This window comes from Sinohyriopsis cumingii, chromosome 9 (assembly GCF_028554795.1).
Source record: "Sinohyriopsis cumingii isolate HCF-2022 chromosome 9, ASM2855479v2, whole genome shotgun sequence".
NCBI lineage: Eukaryota > Metazoa > Mollusca > Bivalvia > Unionida > Unionidae > Sinohyriopsis > Sinohyriopsis cumingii.
In genome coordinates this window covers 5852412-5867515 of record NC_142969.1, presented here as the reverse complement: position 1 = coordinate 5867515, position 15104 = coordinate 5852412, and the positions used below count along the sequence as shown (strand labels likewise).

Below are 15104 nucleotides of genomic sequence, written 5' to 3'. Positions count from 1 at the left end.
ACTAAAAACTTGCCGATGGCGAGTACATTACAAAAACGAACAAACTTGAGGTCCCCCCACCTCTGCTGCTATTAATTTATCCAAATATTTTATCAAGACCTACACGATATCTTGTTCTGGGATCATGTAGTGCTATTGTTATAAATCTATGCGGAGTAGCTTGCACTCGTGAAAAGAAATTTTTAAATTTAATTATATCCATGTCACCGCTGCACCAAGTTTGATGAACATTTCTCATCGTGTGTGTATCAGCTCTATTAAACACAACTAAAATATTAGTTATCTCTGATCACTTTTATTATTTGTGTGTATTGTTGAGAAACATAAATAACATCGGTGTTCTTATGTCTACCTCGAGAAAAAATCCTAGCTGGATTTGATTGTTTGTCCAGCATCACATCATCGAAACAACCAAATTATTAACAAATCCGTCTATGGAATCTACTGATGGTGCTTCATCAATATCGGTTATAAACTCGATAACATCGTTATCTTTATCTATTCGCGCGTTTTCATTAAAATCCTTGAGCACATTATAACATCGTTGATCATACAATTTATCCGTTTTTAACCATCTCATTATAAGATTAAGTAACAACTGTGTCTTTCCACTTCCAGATGGTCCTATTATTATCATTCTGATGTAATTCGGTAACGCAGGATGGTGCCTGACAGGTTCTCGTTTTCTTGTCGCTGAGAAACCAATTATATCCATGCTATATAAAATATCCATGGATTTATATTGTGTGAAGTGCAGGACGCGTACCCGACGGATACACTAACAACTATTACCACAAAAAATAACAGATCAGCGGTTACGGGTAAGTGTACGCGGTGTGGTACAAAGAAATTTAAATTTATTCCAGTGATAATTCAGGGACAAAGTCAGAGTTAAAAACATAGAAAAAAAAAAAAAAAAAAAAAAAAAATACCCAGGAGAAAAACATCTATCAGGATATAATTATTGTGGTCCTGGTACTCGACTCGATATCAGGCTTGACAATCAGGATCAACCAAAGCCAGGCGAGGAACCAATAAACGCTATTGATAAAGCATGCCATGTTCATGATGTTGCGTATAAAAGCAATGATCTAGAACATAGGCATATTGCAGATGTGAAATTAATTCATGCGCTAAATTCTATAAAAAAAATAAAAATATCAAAGAAAAAATAGCTAATTGGTTAGGAAGATCCGCGATGAAAGGTAAATTAGCGCTAGGGGCTGGTAATATATAAAATGGAATCGATTTATTATTCTCCAAGAGGATACTGGAAAGGTAAAGCAGCAATTAGTAAACTTGCTGATACAGCAGCGGTTAAACATTTTACTGCTAAAGCGTGGTTATCCAAACAAGCAATATGGCAAATTTATTTACCACCACCTAAGAAAATTCAATTTGCACATTTTGATGTTAGTGTTCCTAATGAAGTTCATCAAGCTGATATATTATTTCTACCACATGATACCGTTAAAACTGGTCGACGTCAAATAACATATAAATACGCGCTAACTGTTGTTGATGTTGCAAGTAGATACAAAGATGCAGAACCGCTACCAACGAAAACAGCATCTGAGGTAGCTTCTGCGTTTGAACGAATTTATCAACGAGGTGGTTTACGATGGCCACAGCAGCTACAGGTTGATCCTGGCAAGGAATTTCTTGGTCCAGTGTCACTATCAGACGAGGACACATTGCAATTCATCGTGATCAGGCAATTGTTGAACGATTTAATCGAACACTCGCTGAGCGGTTATTTGGATATCAATACGCGAAGGAATTTATTCAAGACAAGAGATCTCGTGAATGGGTTGCAAGATTACCAAGTGTGATAGCCGCGTTAAATAATGAAGTAACTCGAACGACCAACATGAAACCTATTAGTGCAGTCACAAAAAAATACACCCGTACAACGACGTGATTTTTCAGCGCAACCAGTATTAGGTAATACCATTGTAAGGTATTTATATGAGCCCGGTGAACTTGAAGGCGGTAAAAAAAGAGCGACTGATCCTATTTGGAGTGTTACCACACATAAGATATTTAACATAACAAGATCCTCAGGTAGACCCGCAATCTACAGATTAGATTCAACTGCTCCTCAACGTGGATTTACAAGTGAACAATTACAGGTGATTCCTGAGGACACACAATTACCACCGCGATCACTTAACTAGCTCTTCTACGTCGATTACACTCAAGACAGGTCAACATGGTATTTTCTCGTGTATGACCGCGACTGTTATATTTTCTATCTACGGTAAATTGTCTTGGATTATTAGTCGAATATCTCCATAACATCACACAATTACAACTTGCACAGTGATTATTCTGTTGTTGTTTCAACGTGCTGATAAATTCAGCATCGAGATCAAAATCGCGTTTATTTTTTTATCAGATTGTTTATAGCCAGCTAATTTTTTTCTTATTATATCATTGTCAATATCATCACTAGTCACTGACTCGTCCAAGACAATCCTCCGCAACTGAGATATTCTTCTGACTCGAGACACTGCGAGATCAACTAAGTTTGACCACTCGATGCGATCATCTATAATCCAAACAACTGTATCGGTAATAGTTAATCCCTGAGATGAGTGAATCGTCATTGCATATCCTAGTGTCCACGGAAATGTGTTCAACGATAATGCATATTCAACAACATCAACATCAACTGTGATAATATCATTTAATACTAAATTATGTTTCTCGGTCTGTCCTGGTATACCAACGTCAATATTTTACCGTCGCGTATCAGCTGGTCGATAACATAATGGAACCGGCAATGTTGGAAACTTTTCTCGTTGTAACTGAAACAACTCTCGTTGAAGTGTATCACGAACTATTGTTCATCTTGCAACTATCAGATCATTTGGTCGCCACGTTTGTAGAAAGTCGTTCATAGGTGTTTCTGGAATTATTTCACGCATTACTTCACACTGAATTTTATTCGGTTGTAGTCTGACTAATTTTTTAAACTGTTTTAATTCTGCATCAAGCGCTCTATGATCATCAGTTATTTCTTCGTAGTAATCAACGAAATTTTTTAGCCATCCATGTGGAGATAGTCCAACAAACGGTCGTGGTTGACCGTGATCGCCGCACATTATCACAGCAGTATTTCTTGTTAACAACCAATCTAGAAATGTTTTTGATGTTTCTAACGGCACCGTGCATACTTCATCCCATATTATAATCCTCGGAATATACTTCTCCCCCATCCTCGAAGAAGTCCATGCATCACCCTTCCATCAGAAGAAGCTATGATAAGTACATGATTGTACTCCTCGTTGTTTCATCTCTCACGCGAGTCTGTGTGTAGGTGTCAGCACGATCATATCTGAGTTTTGAAATAGTTCGATCGCTCGAGTGGTTTTACCAGAACTTCCAGGTCCGTTTAGATAAACCGTTTTATTTCTGGTTATTGGATCGTATATCGATGGTGCAGAAGATATCTGATTATTTCTGCCTGATTTTATCAGGTAAATATCTTTAACCGCAACATCAGAGGATTCGGAATAATCGAGTATACTCTCCTTTTTTACTCTCCACGAACCCCACGATGCACAAGTGTCTATATTTAACTTTTCTAACAGTATTGAATATTTTTTTACTTATATAAAACGAATCCGTAGCAACTCTGACAGTAAACATAGAAACTTTATTTATCATCGATAATAGGTTTATTGAAACGTACGCGAGCATTGAAGATCTTAAATGAGCATACTGAGGTGACTTACCGTCCATATAACTTACAATTGTACCTAATTTAGTTCCATTTGACAAGAAAGCTACTTCTCGACTTATAAACGTATTTCTGTTCCTTGTATCAGCGATTATAAAATCTAACTCAGCATCATCCATAAGCAATCTTGTACAATGTCGTCTGTGATCATATGCTTCTCCTTGGGTGAACTTGCCGATTATTTTTCTACCAAGATCTTTTGTAATTTTATTCTCGTAATCGGTTATATCGGGATTTTCATCATCAAAATATTTCTCTTGTTGTGGTAACCAAACTTCGGTTTGTTTCCGATATGATACAATTGCTTCACTTACAATCAATAGTGTTAACATCGCACAATCGAGCATATACCGTAACAGTACTATTGGTGCCCACATTTCAAATGACTCGATACAAGCAAATCCAGTTAGGTCAAAATCCGGTAATGGTCCATTTATCGATACTCGTGTCATCTCGTGCGTCGGATGACCGAATAGCTCAAAGTACACAGAACAATCTCCGTATCCAAGAAAACTTCCAGGATAACATGCAACCATATCAACTGAAATAACATCTTTATGATCGTATTTAGTATCCCATAGTCCTCTGTGTCCGTATTCGACACAACTCAGTATTATATCATTAAGAAAATCTGACCGAGATAGCTTCCACAAATTTTTCTTTCTAGCAAAATGAGCCACAACCGACGGAACAGTAAAACAATTGCTCAATAGTTCGTCAGTGTCATCAGTATATTGCAGTGCAAAATTTTTCATTTTTTCATGGAGAAGATATGTTCGATAAATAACACCATTTGGTCTTACAAACTGATCAACTTTATTTTTTTTTTCCATGCATGATTCGTCGTTTGAACTCTGAAATTATCATACTGACACAGGATCGTTTCTACTTATTTCGTTAATAAAATCAAACATATCTCCATCAGAATTGTCTATGGGATAACATTTAACAGTTCGATTTCATGGAAACACTGTTACTGCGCTAGTCCACGCGTGTGCGTTATGATCAATAATTTTAATTGAGGCTCCTTTTGATTGATATTTTGATTCATACAAAATCTCTCCTGTTATCGTCGCTACGGTTATTGGAAATTTTAGCTTTTTTCCTAACTCAGCGACATTTTTGATAGACGCCCCGGTATCTTTAACCATTTCTCCCCACGTGTTTATTATTTTACGTCTTTTATCCGTTAGACCGTTTCCACGAGTCGAAACAGTAAAATGTTCTGTTACTCGTTCAGCTACACAGTTTATTTTTGAAAATTTCATCGGCGCCAGTTTATCAACGCTAGGTTTTTCATTTACCACATACATTATATAAATAACTGCTGTTACATGATATGCTCGTTCATAATACGGTTTGTCAATACCGGTCAATAGACCTGGTTTGGAATCTTTACTTAGTACGACAGTTTTTTTATTAGCGTGGACAGGATCATATTTGTCACGGATAATCCAATCATCTGTTTCTGCAAGTATGACAAATTTTATTCTTAAAAGATATTTGCGATTACCAAGATAGTTAATGACAATTGCTGCTCGTTTGTCATTCATCGTAGTGTCGATGATATCTTTGTCGCGTATAATCTTGAACGTTGACCAGACATGAGATGCACCATCTGGGTGAAAGTCTTTCTTGACGTCGTGAATTTTATTAACCAAACTTTCCTTTTTTGGATCAACCAGATCTTGCATCGGTAGGTCAGGAGATATTATGTCGAGATTAAATTTATCTGTTTTCCAAGGCTTGATTCGGGATAATCTATCGAATTCGTTCATATTATATTTCAAACAAGTATTTAAATTAAAATATTATATTTCAAACAAGTATTTAAATTAAAATATTATATATATACAATGTCTCGATGCAAATGGTTCATGGTGGGTTCATTGACTCACTGTAATAAATCCTGTAAAATGGAATTTTGTGGACAACACATGCAAAACGTTCACCGTGGAAGCTTAGGACCAATACCATGTCTGCGATGTGGTGTTGGAGTACGAGATAAAACAGAGTTGTGTGCGTGTTGTGGTGGTAAAAAATATCGCGAGCTTAAAAGATATTATGATAAATAAAATGATGTCAGTGACGGATCTATAAAATCCGTGGAGGATTATCTAACTAAGTTTTCAGACAAATTATGATTTAAACAAATGATATTGTTATATAATGGAGCAAAATAAATTTATTCCACATCCTATAATAACAAACTACGAATCAAATATTGATGGTATGATCAGAAATTGCAGGTTGAAAAAACCAGGTGGTACTGTTAATAATACTGGTTATCTAAGATTTCGTGCTGATAACAAGAAAAATTATTTCTGTCATCGTTTCGTATACGAGTGTCACAAGGGGTTGATCAAAGACGGTCTTGTGATCGATCACATCAATGGTGTGAAAATCGACAATAGTTTATCCAATCTTCAAGCTATTACACATAGCAAGAATAATACACGTGGTAATACTGGTAAACATAAAAAATTGCAAGATTAGTTAAATCTACAAATACAGAAACCAGTGAAGAAATTATATTTCAATCAATGAACGCGGCTGCGAGATATTTTGATATTAACCAGCGTGTAGTAAAATATGTCGCGGAAAATATAACCAAATCCGCTCTTTCCAAGAAATATAAACAGAAAATTATTTTCCAATATTGTTAATGAGATAAACTATCATCACTATCAAGTAATTACGTAAAATTATATTTATTAGCTATTTATTTAATTCTTTATCTTTTTGTCAGAAATTCCCACTTTTATACTACTTATTTTTTCGACTTGATCGAAAGGGAGATTACTTCTGTAATATAGCTTTCTTCGTAGATTTCTGATTTTTATGGTCGTAATTAGTCAATTAACCATCTACGTCGTAATTAATATCAATAATTGTACTCATAGAAAGATATTTATGGATTTTTAGCTCACAAAATAAAAGAATAAACGTATTTCACATCGTACAATATAGCGAATTATTTTTAAATCTGTTACGAGAAATCGAGACAGAACACGCTGGTTTAATGCAGATATTTACAATCTGTTCAGAAACCGCTGTTATAATACAGAAATATTTAAACCGATCTGCAGGTGGTAAAACGTTTGATGGTGCAGTGGTAGGAGATGTAAATATATTTTATCAAGGCAGAACACGCTGTTAGTGAAGATATTTACAATCTGTTTCGAGAAATCGAGGCAGAACACGCTGTTTTAATGCAGATATTTACAATATATTCAGAAACCGCTGTTTTAATACAAAATATTTACAATATATTCAGAAACCGCTGTTTTATTATATCTATACAGAAATGTATACAATCTATTCAGAAAAAGATCTGTAGATATATAATAACTTCTGAAACTTATATTTATTAGATGGTTCGATAGCTCAGTTGATAACGTATCTGACCGTGATACTCGAGGCCATGCGATCGAGTCCCCATGGCTGACAAATGTCGGTGGTTTACGCTTATTAGCGATTTTTATAATTAATTGGGGTCCCGCCAGCCCTCAAAACTCAACAGAAAAAAATACCCACCCACGACGTCACTGGTGGTGGATACATATTTTGTATCACGCACGGGCTGATTATGTGGGGTGGGTGTCAAAATCTGTTGAGCGTAGAGAATGGCCCCATATATGTTTGTGCCGTCCTTGTAAGATTGTCATTCGTTGTATATATTTCATGTCATTCATTCATTGTATATATTTCATATATGTTTGTGCCGTCCTTAATTAAGATTGTCATTCATTCATTCATTGTATATATTTCATGTACCTACTGAACTTGCTAAAACACTCGAATAGAGGTTCATGTCGGAATCGGCATTCATTGTATATATTTCATAAATGTTTGTGCCGTCATTCATTCATTGTATATATTTCATGTACCTACTGAACTTGCTAAAACACTCGAATAGAGGTTCATGTGGGGATTATCATTCATCATACATGTTGTGATGTCCTTGAAACATCCTCCTGAGCTCGCTAAAACAGTCGATTAGGGGTTCACATGAGGATATATTTTTTTGATTTAAATAAATATATACCGTATAATAATGAACTACGAAAATATTAATGATGTAATTGTTGCTATTAAAAAATTGGAAAAAGATGGAATTAATATATCTGATGAACTAAATCCTGAAAAAATAATTTCTGGTTTTGAAATTTTGCAAGAACGTAAGAACCAAGGAATACACACACTATCATCTGAATACAAGTTCATAAAACGGATTCAGGCGGCGATGTTTCAGTCGCTAGCTACTGTAGAAGATGATCAGGTGAAGGAATTCGTCCCTCTCTCTGCTGCAGTAGAAAAAATTAGATCGGAGTTATCCCACGAATACGAGGCAAAAAAAAATAATTCGTACTCCTATAAGACAATTGAGAAAAATTATGTCAGCGAGTAACTTCGTTGTTGAAACGACCGAGCACGTGTAATATTTTATTTTATTTTATTAGAAATATTTTATTCAGAAACATTTTTATTTTATTTTATCAGAAATATTTATTTTATTTTTTCTGAAATATTTTATTTTTTCTGAAATATTTTATTTTTTCTGAAATTGATGGGGTAGTTGGTACTCAGAACTATGTAAAATGATCAATTTCGTTATTTTTATGGGGTAGTTGGTACTCAGAATCATGCAAACCAATCAATTTCGTAATTTTGATGGGGTAGTTGTACTCAGAACTATGTAAAATGATTAAATTTTCAGAAAAAATAAAATATTTCAGACCAAAAAAATATTTCTGAATAAAATATTTCTGATCAAAGATCTATGATCAAAAATCATTACCATAAAAGTCTTTAAGATGAAGATCTACGATAAAAGTCTTTAAGACAGAAATCTTAAGACGAAGATCTACGATAAAGTCTTTAAGACAGAAATCTTAAGACGAAGATCTACGATAAAAGTCTTTAAGACAGAAATCTTAAGACGAAGATCTACGATAAAAGTCTTTAAGACAGAAATCTTAAGATAAAAGTCTTTACGACAGAAATCTTAAGATAAAGATCTACGATAAAAGTCTTTAAGACTTTACATGTAGATTCACAATCAATTCCTCCCCAAACAGGTCAATTAATCGTCCTATGTGGTCTGTGAGTTTGAAATTTATTCGTGACAAATACTGATTATGTGTATGTAGATAAACAGGATTGGTTGGCTCTTGCACGATCAAATCCCCAGGGGGAACTTGTGGTATGAACGTGTATAAGATATATCCTTGTTGAGCCTGATTTGATTTTCCGAGATCTATTTGATAGCTGCCATCGATTACGTCACAAACAAGATTGACTGCGATCGTTGATGTTATATTAACGATTTCTGGTGAAATGTGTCTACCGCCTCCGTACGGATCGTTATTATGTCTAAGAACAGTTGCTGATGGGGCTATTTTTCTCCACACAGCTAGTATTTCAGGAAAATTTTCCGTGATAAGATCATTGAGTGATCTTATTAATTCGCCGGTTTCAAATCCTGGTAGTGTAAAATTTAATAAATCTGCTTCAATTATTTTATAATGATCAATATGTGTCTGTTTGATACTTTTTCTTCATGTATCTATATAATTATTAGCATTTATTACTTCAATAATAGTCTGATTAGTGTATTTAAGATCTAATACAATTTGATTTAAATGTTTTATCGTTGCAATGATCTGATGTTTTAGATTGATATTGGGATACTCCAGGATATAGTTTTTAAATAAATGTGCTAATGTCGTTAATGTAGTTGTGTACTCAGTTTTAATTATATTAGCTGATGATTTGAAATCTCTTTCATAAACAATATTAGTTGAGGTTTTATATCGAAATCAATGATAGAAAACGGTACCATAGGATATAATTTTTCATCATGAATAATACGAGTATCCCTACCAGTCCATGAACACAAATTTCGGTATTCTGGAGTTATTATAAACTTGGCATCGTCCCTGAGAAATTCATTTAACTTCGGTTCTGGTGATCCATGATATTCTGGCGAAATATCAGGCCAACCTAGTACGGATCTTATCGTGGACTGATAAATAATAATGGCATAATCAGGAGAGTTTATTTCAACCGTAGAAGACAGTGTTGGTTCATGAACGTTAATCGATATTTTTGCCTCTTTTCCTGTTATTGATTTTATTCTACGCGCAAATTCTTTGTTGATTTGTTCGATCTCATAACTGCCAGTTGGTATTCCAACAACGACCCAATCACGTGTTCCATCTGGTTTGTTTTTATTAGCAAATACAAGCGAATTATTTGCTGGTGTACCATTACATGATTTCGATCTGATGTTTGGCCAGCTGTAATATACTCGTAATTGTGCTAACGCGATTTCATTCGCGTTAATCGCAGTTGGAAAATTAACACTAAATTCGGGATTAGTCGAGCTTACCGAGATCATCGTGGTCTTGTGCGGGGTTGTGTTTGTCACGATCTGCTGGAGTATCTCCTGTGATGTCATTATTAATACTCGTACCTTTAACAGCACTGTTATATATTTTAATCATTTCTGAAAACTCGAAATCAGAAATCATTCCATCACTGAGGCTTGCTGATAACAACGAAGATAACTTCGAGTATGCATCCGTCGCTGTACGTAATTTTATCATGTAATCGGATAATTTTTCATTTGTGCAAGTACATATCTTTTTGGCAATGATATTAAAAACACCTGCAATAGTTGTTGCTGCTGAAATACAAATAATTACGGCTACTGGTGCCATCATTGTCACCGCTGATAATATCACACCGGTTCCAGCAACAACAGCGGATATTGAATAAACGATCACGTCGACGATAACTAGTCGTCGTCGATATTTCTTTACTTTTACCGTGTATTGTTCGATGATATCTTTCAACGCTCCTTGCCATTCACGCGCTTGATTATACCTAAATTTCTGAACGTCGATTGAGGTACTCATTATATTTTATGCAGTAACCAATTGAGGTGTTTCAGCTACAAATTCTAGACACCACCAGTAAGATGTTGCGGTTAATTTCTTATCAGCTGCTTCCAGAATAAATGTTTCTTCGGTTCCCTTGTTTAATATGATAGTTGCAACTCCAGAAAACTTATCAGTTGAAGGACGCCATGGATACGTTGTAAATATTTCAAATTTTGCGGCACTGAACACAGGTAGCCTGTACACGCCAGTGACTATTGCGGTATATTTAATAGCATTATTCTGCTTTGACCATGTTGCGAATCCAGATGATACTGTGCATGCTATGTTGGTAATATGCCCGGGAGTAACCCCGCCGGGAATTTTTATCAAACTGGTTTTATTGACGATCTCAGGAATCCCCGCTAAGATGTTTTGCTGTGTTTGTAACATCGTGTCGATGTTCGTCTTGATATCAATGAGTTTTACGTCAACGGTCAACGGATTACCAAAAAATATCTGCGGTTTCGTTAATTTTTCTAAAGTTTCTGCGAATATTTGTGAACGCGTTTGTGTGAACGTCATAATCGGCCCGCAACGTGGATAATTTACCATCTACGGTGTTGTAGTTAAAGTCAACGTATTTTCTTTTTGTGGCTGCGTCTTCGTCGGATGTTGGATCTCTCAAAACTACTATCTTATTCCCGTTCATGTTGAGTTCTCACGTCATTGTGTCACCGGTATTTTTCACGCGATTAGCAACACTTGCTGTAATTTGATCTATGATGGTTGTAAACGATACACTTGAATCCCTGATTTTTCCGCTGTCAGTAAACACAGGGATATTATCCGTGACCTCACCGAGTACTCGTCGAATTATATCATTCCATTTGATATTGCTGGTTTATAGATCATGCAAAAATAACAACCTCATCTGGGTCAACTCCGGCCAGGTTCATAATATCAGCGAGTTCATCTTTATTCGCGTATTTCGACAGATCAATGTCATCGGATTTTTTCTTAACGCCGGAAGAAGATTTTCTTCCGTAAATATCAACCATTATATAAGATCTAAGATCTAAGATCTGTTTAAAACGAATTGGTTGCTTGTATAATCATGCACGACTTTATGTGGTGGTTTGGATGATTTTGATATAGCGTTAAGTACATTAATTTCTTCACGGCCGCATATTGGCGGATCTGTCATTGTTTGTGTGGGTAGCGTTGACTACCAAACGTGCGCGTGAAGTGGTGCAACATACTTAATAAACTCATGCTGTGGAGCTAACCCGTATGAATCAAAATAAACGATCCCACGTGGATCAACCGCGTATGATACCCAATGAGTACCGGGTTTTGAATTCGAGTCAAGATTAATAGTACCTGTTTCGAATTCATTCGGTTGTTTCGGTAATTGATCTAGCATAAAAACACCTCTAAAGGCAGATATTTTTAGTTGTTTAGCAGCATTAAGTAAATCAAAATTTGATGCTGGACGTCTAACGTCAGAACGTCATACGGGTTAGCAGCTGTTCCAACAGCACCTAACTCGGCTGCTTTTGCTACGGCTGGAGCAGCAGCAGCTATTAATGCAAGAATGGCCGCGAGAAGTGGAAAAATACCACCTGTTTTAACCATGTCCTTGATGGCGCTCGGAGAAAGATGAAATTGAACTCCGGTTTTTGATTCTAGGGCTTTACTGAGATGTTTAATCTGGTTATTTGTCAACGATAATTTGTTTGGACCGCCACTAGAAATTTAATCTCGCTTTAGTGATATTTTTGTTCCGCATTTGTTGGCGTTGTTTGTTTGTAATTTTTTTACCTGACCGGGAGTCAGAACAACATTAACATGACTGTACGACATTTTATGATAAATACTTACCACGCTCCAAATAATGATTAAAGATTTTCCACTGGTGCATCAACGACTCTCATTCGACCGCTACCACCTTCAAGTAGCATGGCTTTATCGCTGAATATGACCGCGATTGCGCTATAATCAACACCACCACCTGTATTTAATGTTGCTTTAAGATGTATATCAACGACAGATTGTTTTGATAGATCAAGATGCTCCAGTGAAAAATAATAGATAGGATACAAAGTTCTGAAATCATGTTGTGATATTTGCAACCCAGTATCTACATTTTGATCACGTCCATGAATGACATCAAATGATGATATACACGTCCTACATGATTTTGTTCATAATTTAGTTGTATATTCTCTGTTGGTTCTTGTTGTCCTTTTATCCGTAAAGAAATATATGTGATACCTAGTTTATCAAATATCATATGAGAGTGAGTTTGTGAGTTTAATCGATCATAGTTCTGAAACGCAATAAAAATATGCCGAGGTGCAGAAACACCTTGTTGTGATGCTATATGCCATGTAAACTGACCGTTAATATCACTTTTTATACTATCCATGCTTGTTGTTAACCATGACAACAAGGATTCACCACCTGTGTCCATGAAAGAAATCAATTTTTGTTCATCACCGGCATCCACAGTGAAAATTTCGATAATGCTACTTTACCAGCATCACCAACAGGTCTACACAGAGCATCGCTATCATCACTCTTTCTTGCAGAAACATCCGTGTGCCTAGCTCCAAAAATAACCTTTCTAACATTCCTACAAAATCCAAAAATATGCGATAATGGAATTGTACATGAAAAACTTCTATTGGCTCCTAGAAACATATTTTTACGCGTTGCAAATCCCAAGTTGAAATCTGGGTTAGCACCATGAACTACTGGTGTCACATCAGCATCAGCGTTTCCAGCAAAATTTCTTGGTCGCCTTATATTATACGGATCGCTTTCAGGGTGACCAGAATTATCATTCACAAACATCATCGTGGGACCTGCTGATCTTGTATAATCATCAGAATATCTTGCCAATCCTATTATTGTTGTAGAACATCGACATCATTCTGAATCGATTCGATATTTCTTCCATCAATCATGTATGTGGCGCTACTAAACAATGCCATGATCCCGTTGTTGACAAAACCAACTTTTACCGCATCTGCGTAATTAGCATCATTTGTTCTTACAATTGTACCTTCTACCTCAAGAAAATCCTCAGCGGGTAAAAAGTACCTACTTGTATCATGAACTTGTAGTTCAATTCTTCCACGTTGATCTGGTAATCGTGCGTCATAAGAATAAAACTGATAATCGCATACAGACTCATCTTTAAGGACAGGTGCTTCCATGTCAAATGCTGTGTGGGACATGCGCTTGAACATTTTATTGTAATTATTTTCGTCTAACAGTTTGATTACCGCGTTCGGGAAATTCCACTTCGGGAAGTACCACTTCCGGATATTAAACTTGAGATATTATTTCCCGATTCACCGAGTCCCCGATCTGCTAACGCTGCCAGTTTTTGATTTGCAGCTTGATTTATTATTTTACTGACATCTGCGGGCATCACTTCAGTACTTGGTAATTTTACTGGTTGTCGTTTTCGTCTTATTAATCGTGCTAGTCTATCTTTGATCGCCGAGAACGCCTTACCAGCAACATTGATAATTGCACCAGGAACTTTTTCACGAACAACATCAATAGCTTTCATCGATAATTGTTTTGCAACAGGTGTTACTTTTGGGGCTAACCTTGTAAATAATCCCTGAATAACATCACCAAGTCCATCTCCGTAAGTTGCTCCGTAGACTGGTAGTCGTTAGTTTACCGCTCTGACCTGTACGGATTTACCATGATTATTGTGTACGATCATCTTATTTTATTTACCATTTATCTAACAACTAGTCACTGTAATCATCAACGAGCTCATTGATAAGTTCTCGGTAAACACCGATATCCATGATGCCGCCTCGAAATAGTCGCTAACAAATATCAGCTGCTTCATTAATTATTTCTGGTGAGCTATTTCCGGCACGTTTTCCTCCTATAAGAACTTCTAACCGCGACACGTCATTGAGGATATTATCGGGACAAACAAAATTATTTCCCAAACCACTTCCGGTTGCTCCTTCTTCCTTACCTGGTGAGTATAATCCTTTCCTTCGTCTAATTTCATCCAATTCCAGATCTTCCCTTTCCCTTTGTTTTCTTGCTTGTTCAATTGTTTTAAGTTTTGACATCAACTTTTGACTCGGTGAAGAAGTTTGTTGTCGTTCTATTTGCTGCTGCGGTGGAGGAAGTTGATATTGTTGTTCTATTTGTTCCAGTCTCTCTCTATCAAGTCTTTTTATTTCTTTAACAAGTTTATCTTATATATAAATCATTATTTTTTACTTGTTTTATGTTGTAATATATACGATATACCCATTTAATAAAATTTTCATTGTTTGTTTTTTCATAGCCGGGTTTTAAAATATCAGATTCATTAAATATACCAAATAATATTTTTCCGGGTAAATCAGCTTCTTCAGTATTTGTAATATCTTCGATAAACCCTTCGTTAAATTATGCAATCAATTCAACATTTCCTCTTCCTGTTT

General features: G+C 35.8%; 1 protein-coding gene across 5 annotated transcripts in view; it reads right to left on the bottom strand.

Annotated features, from left to right (window-relative positions):
- The window catches only part of LOC149791214 (sodium/potassium-transporting ATPase subunit alpha-like), a 161357-nt gene that overhangs the window by 65468 nt on the left and 80785 nt on the right, over nt 1-15104 (bottom strand). The gene's annotated exons all lie outside the window — the stretch shown is intronic.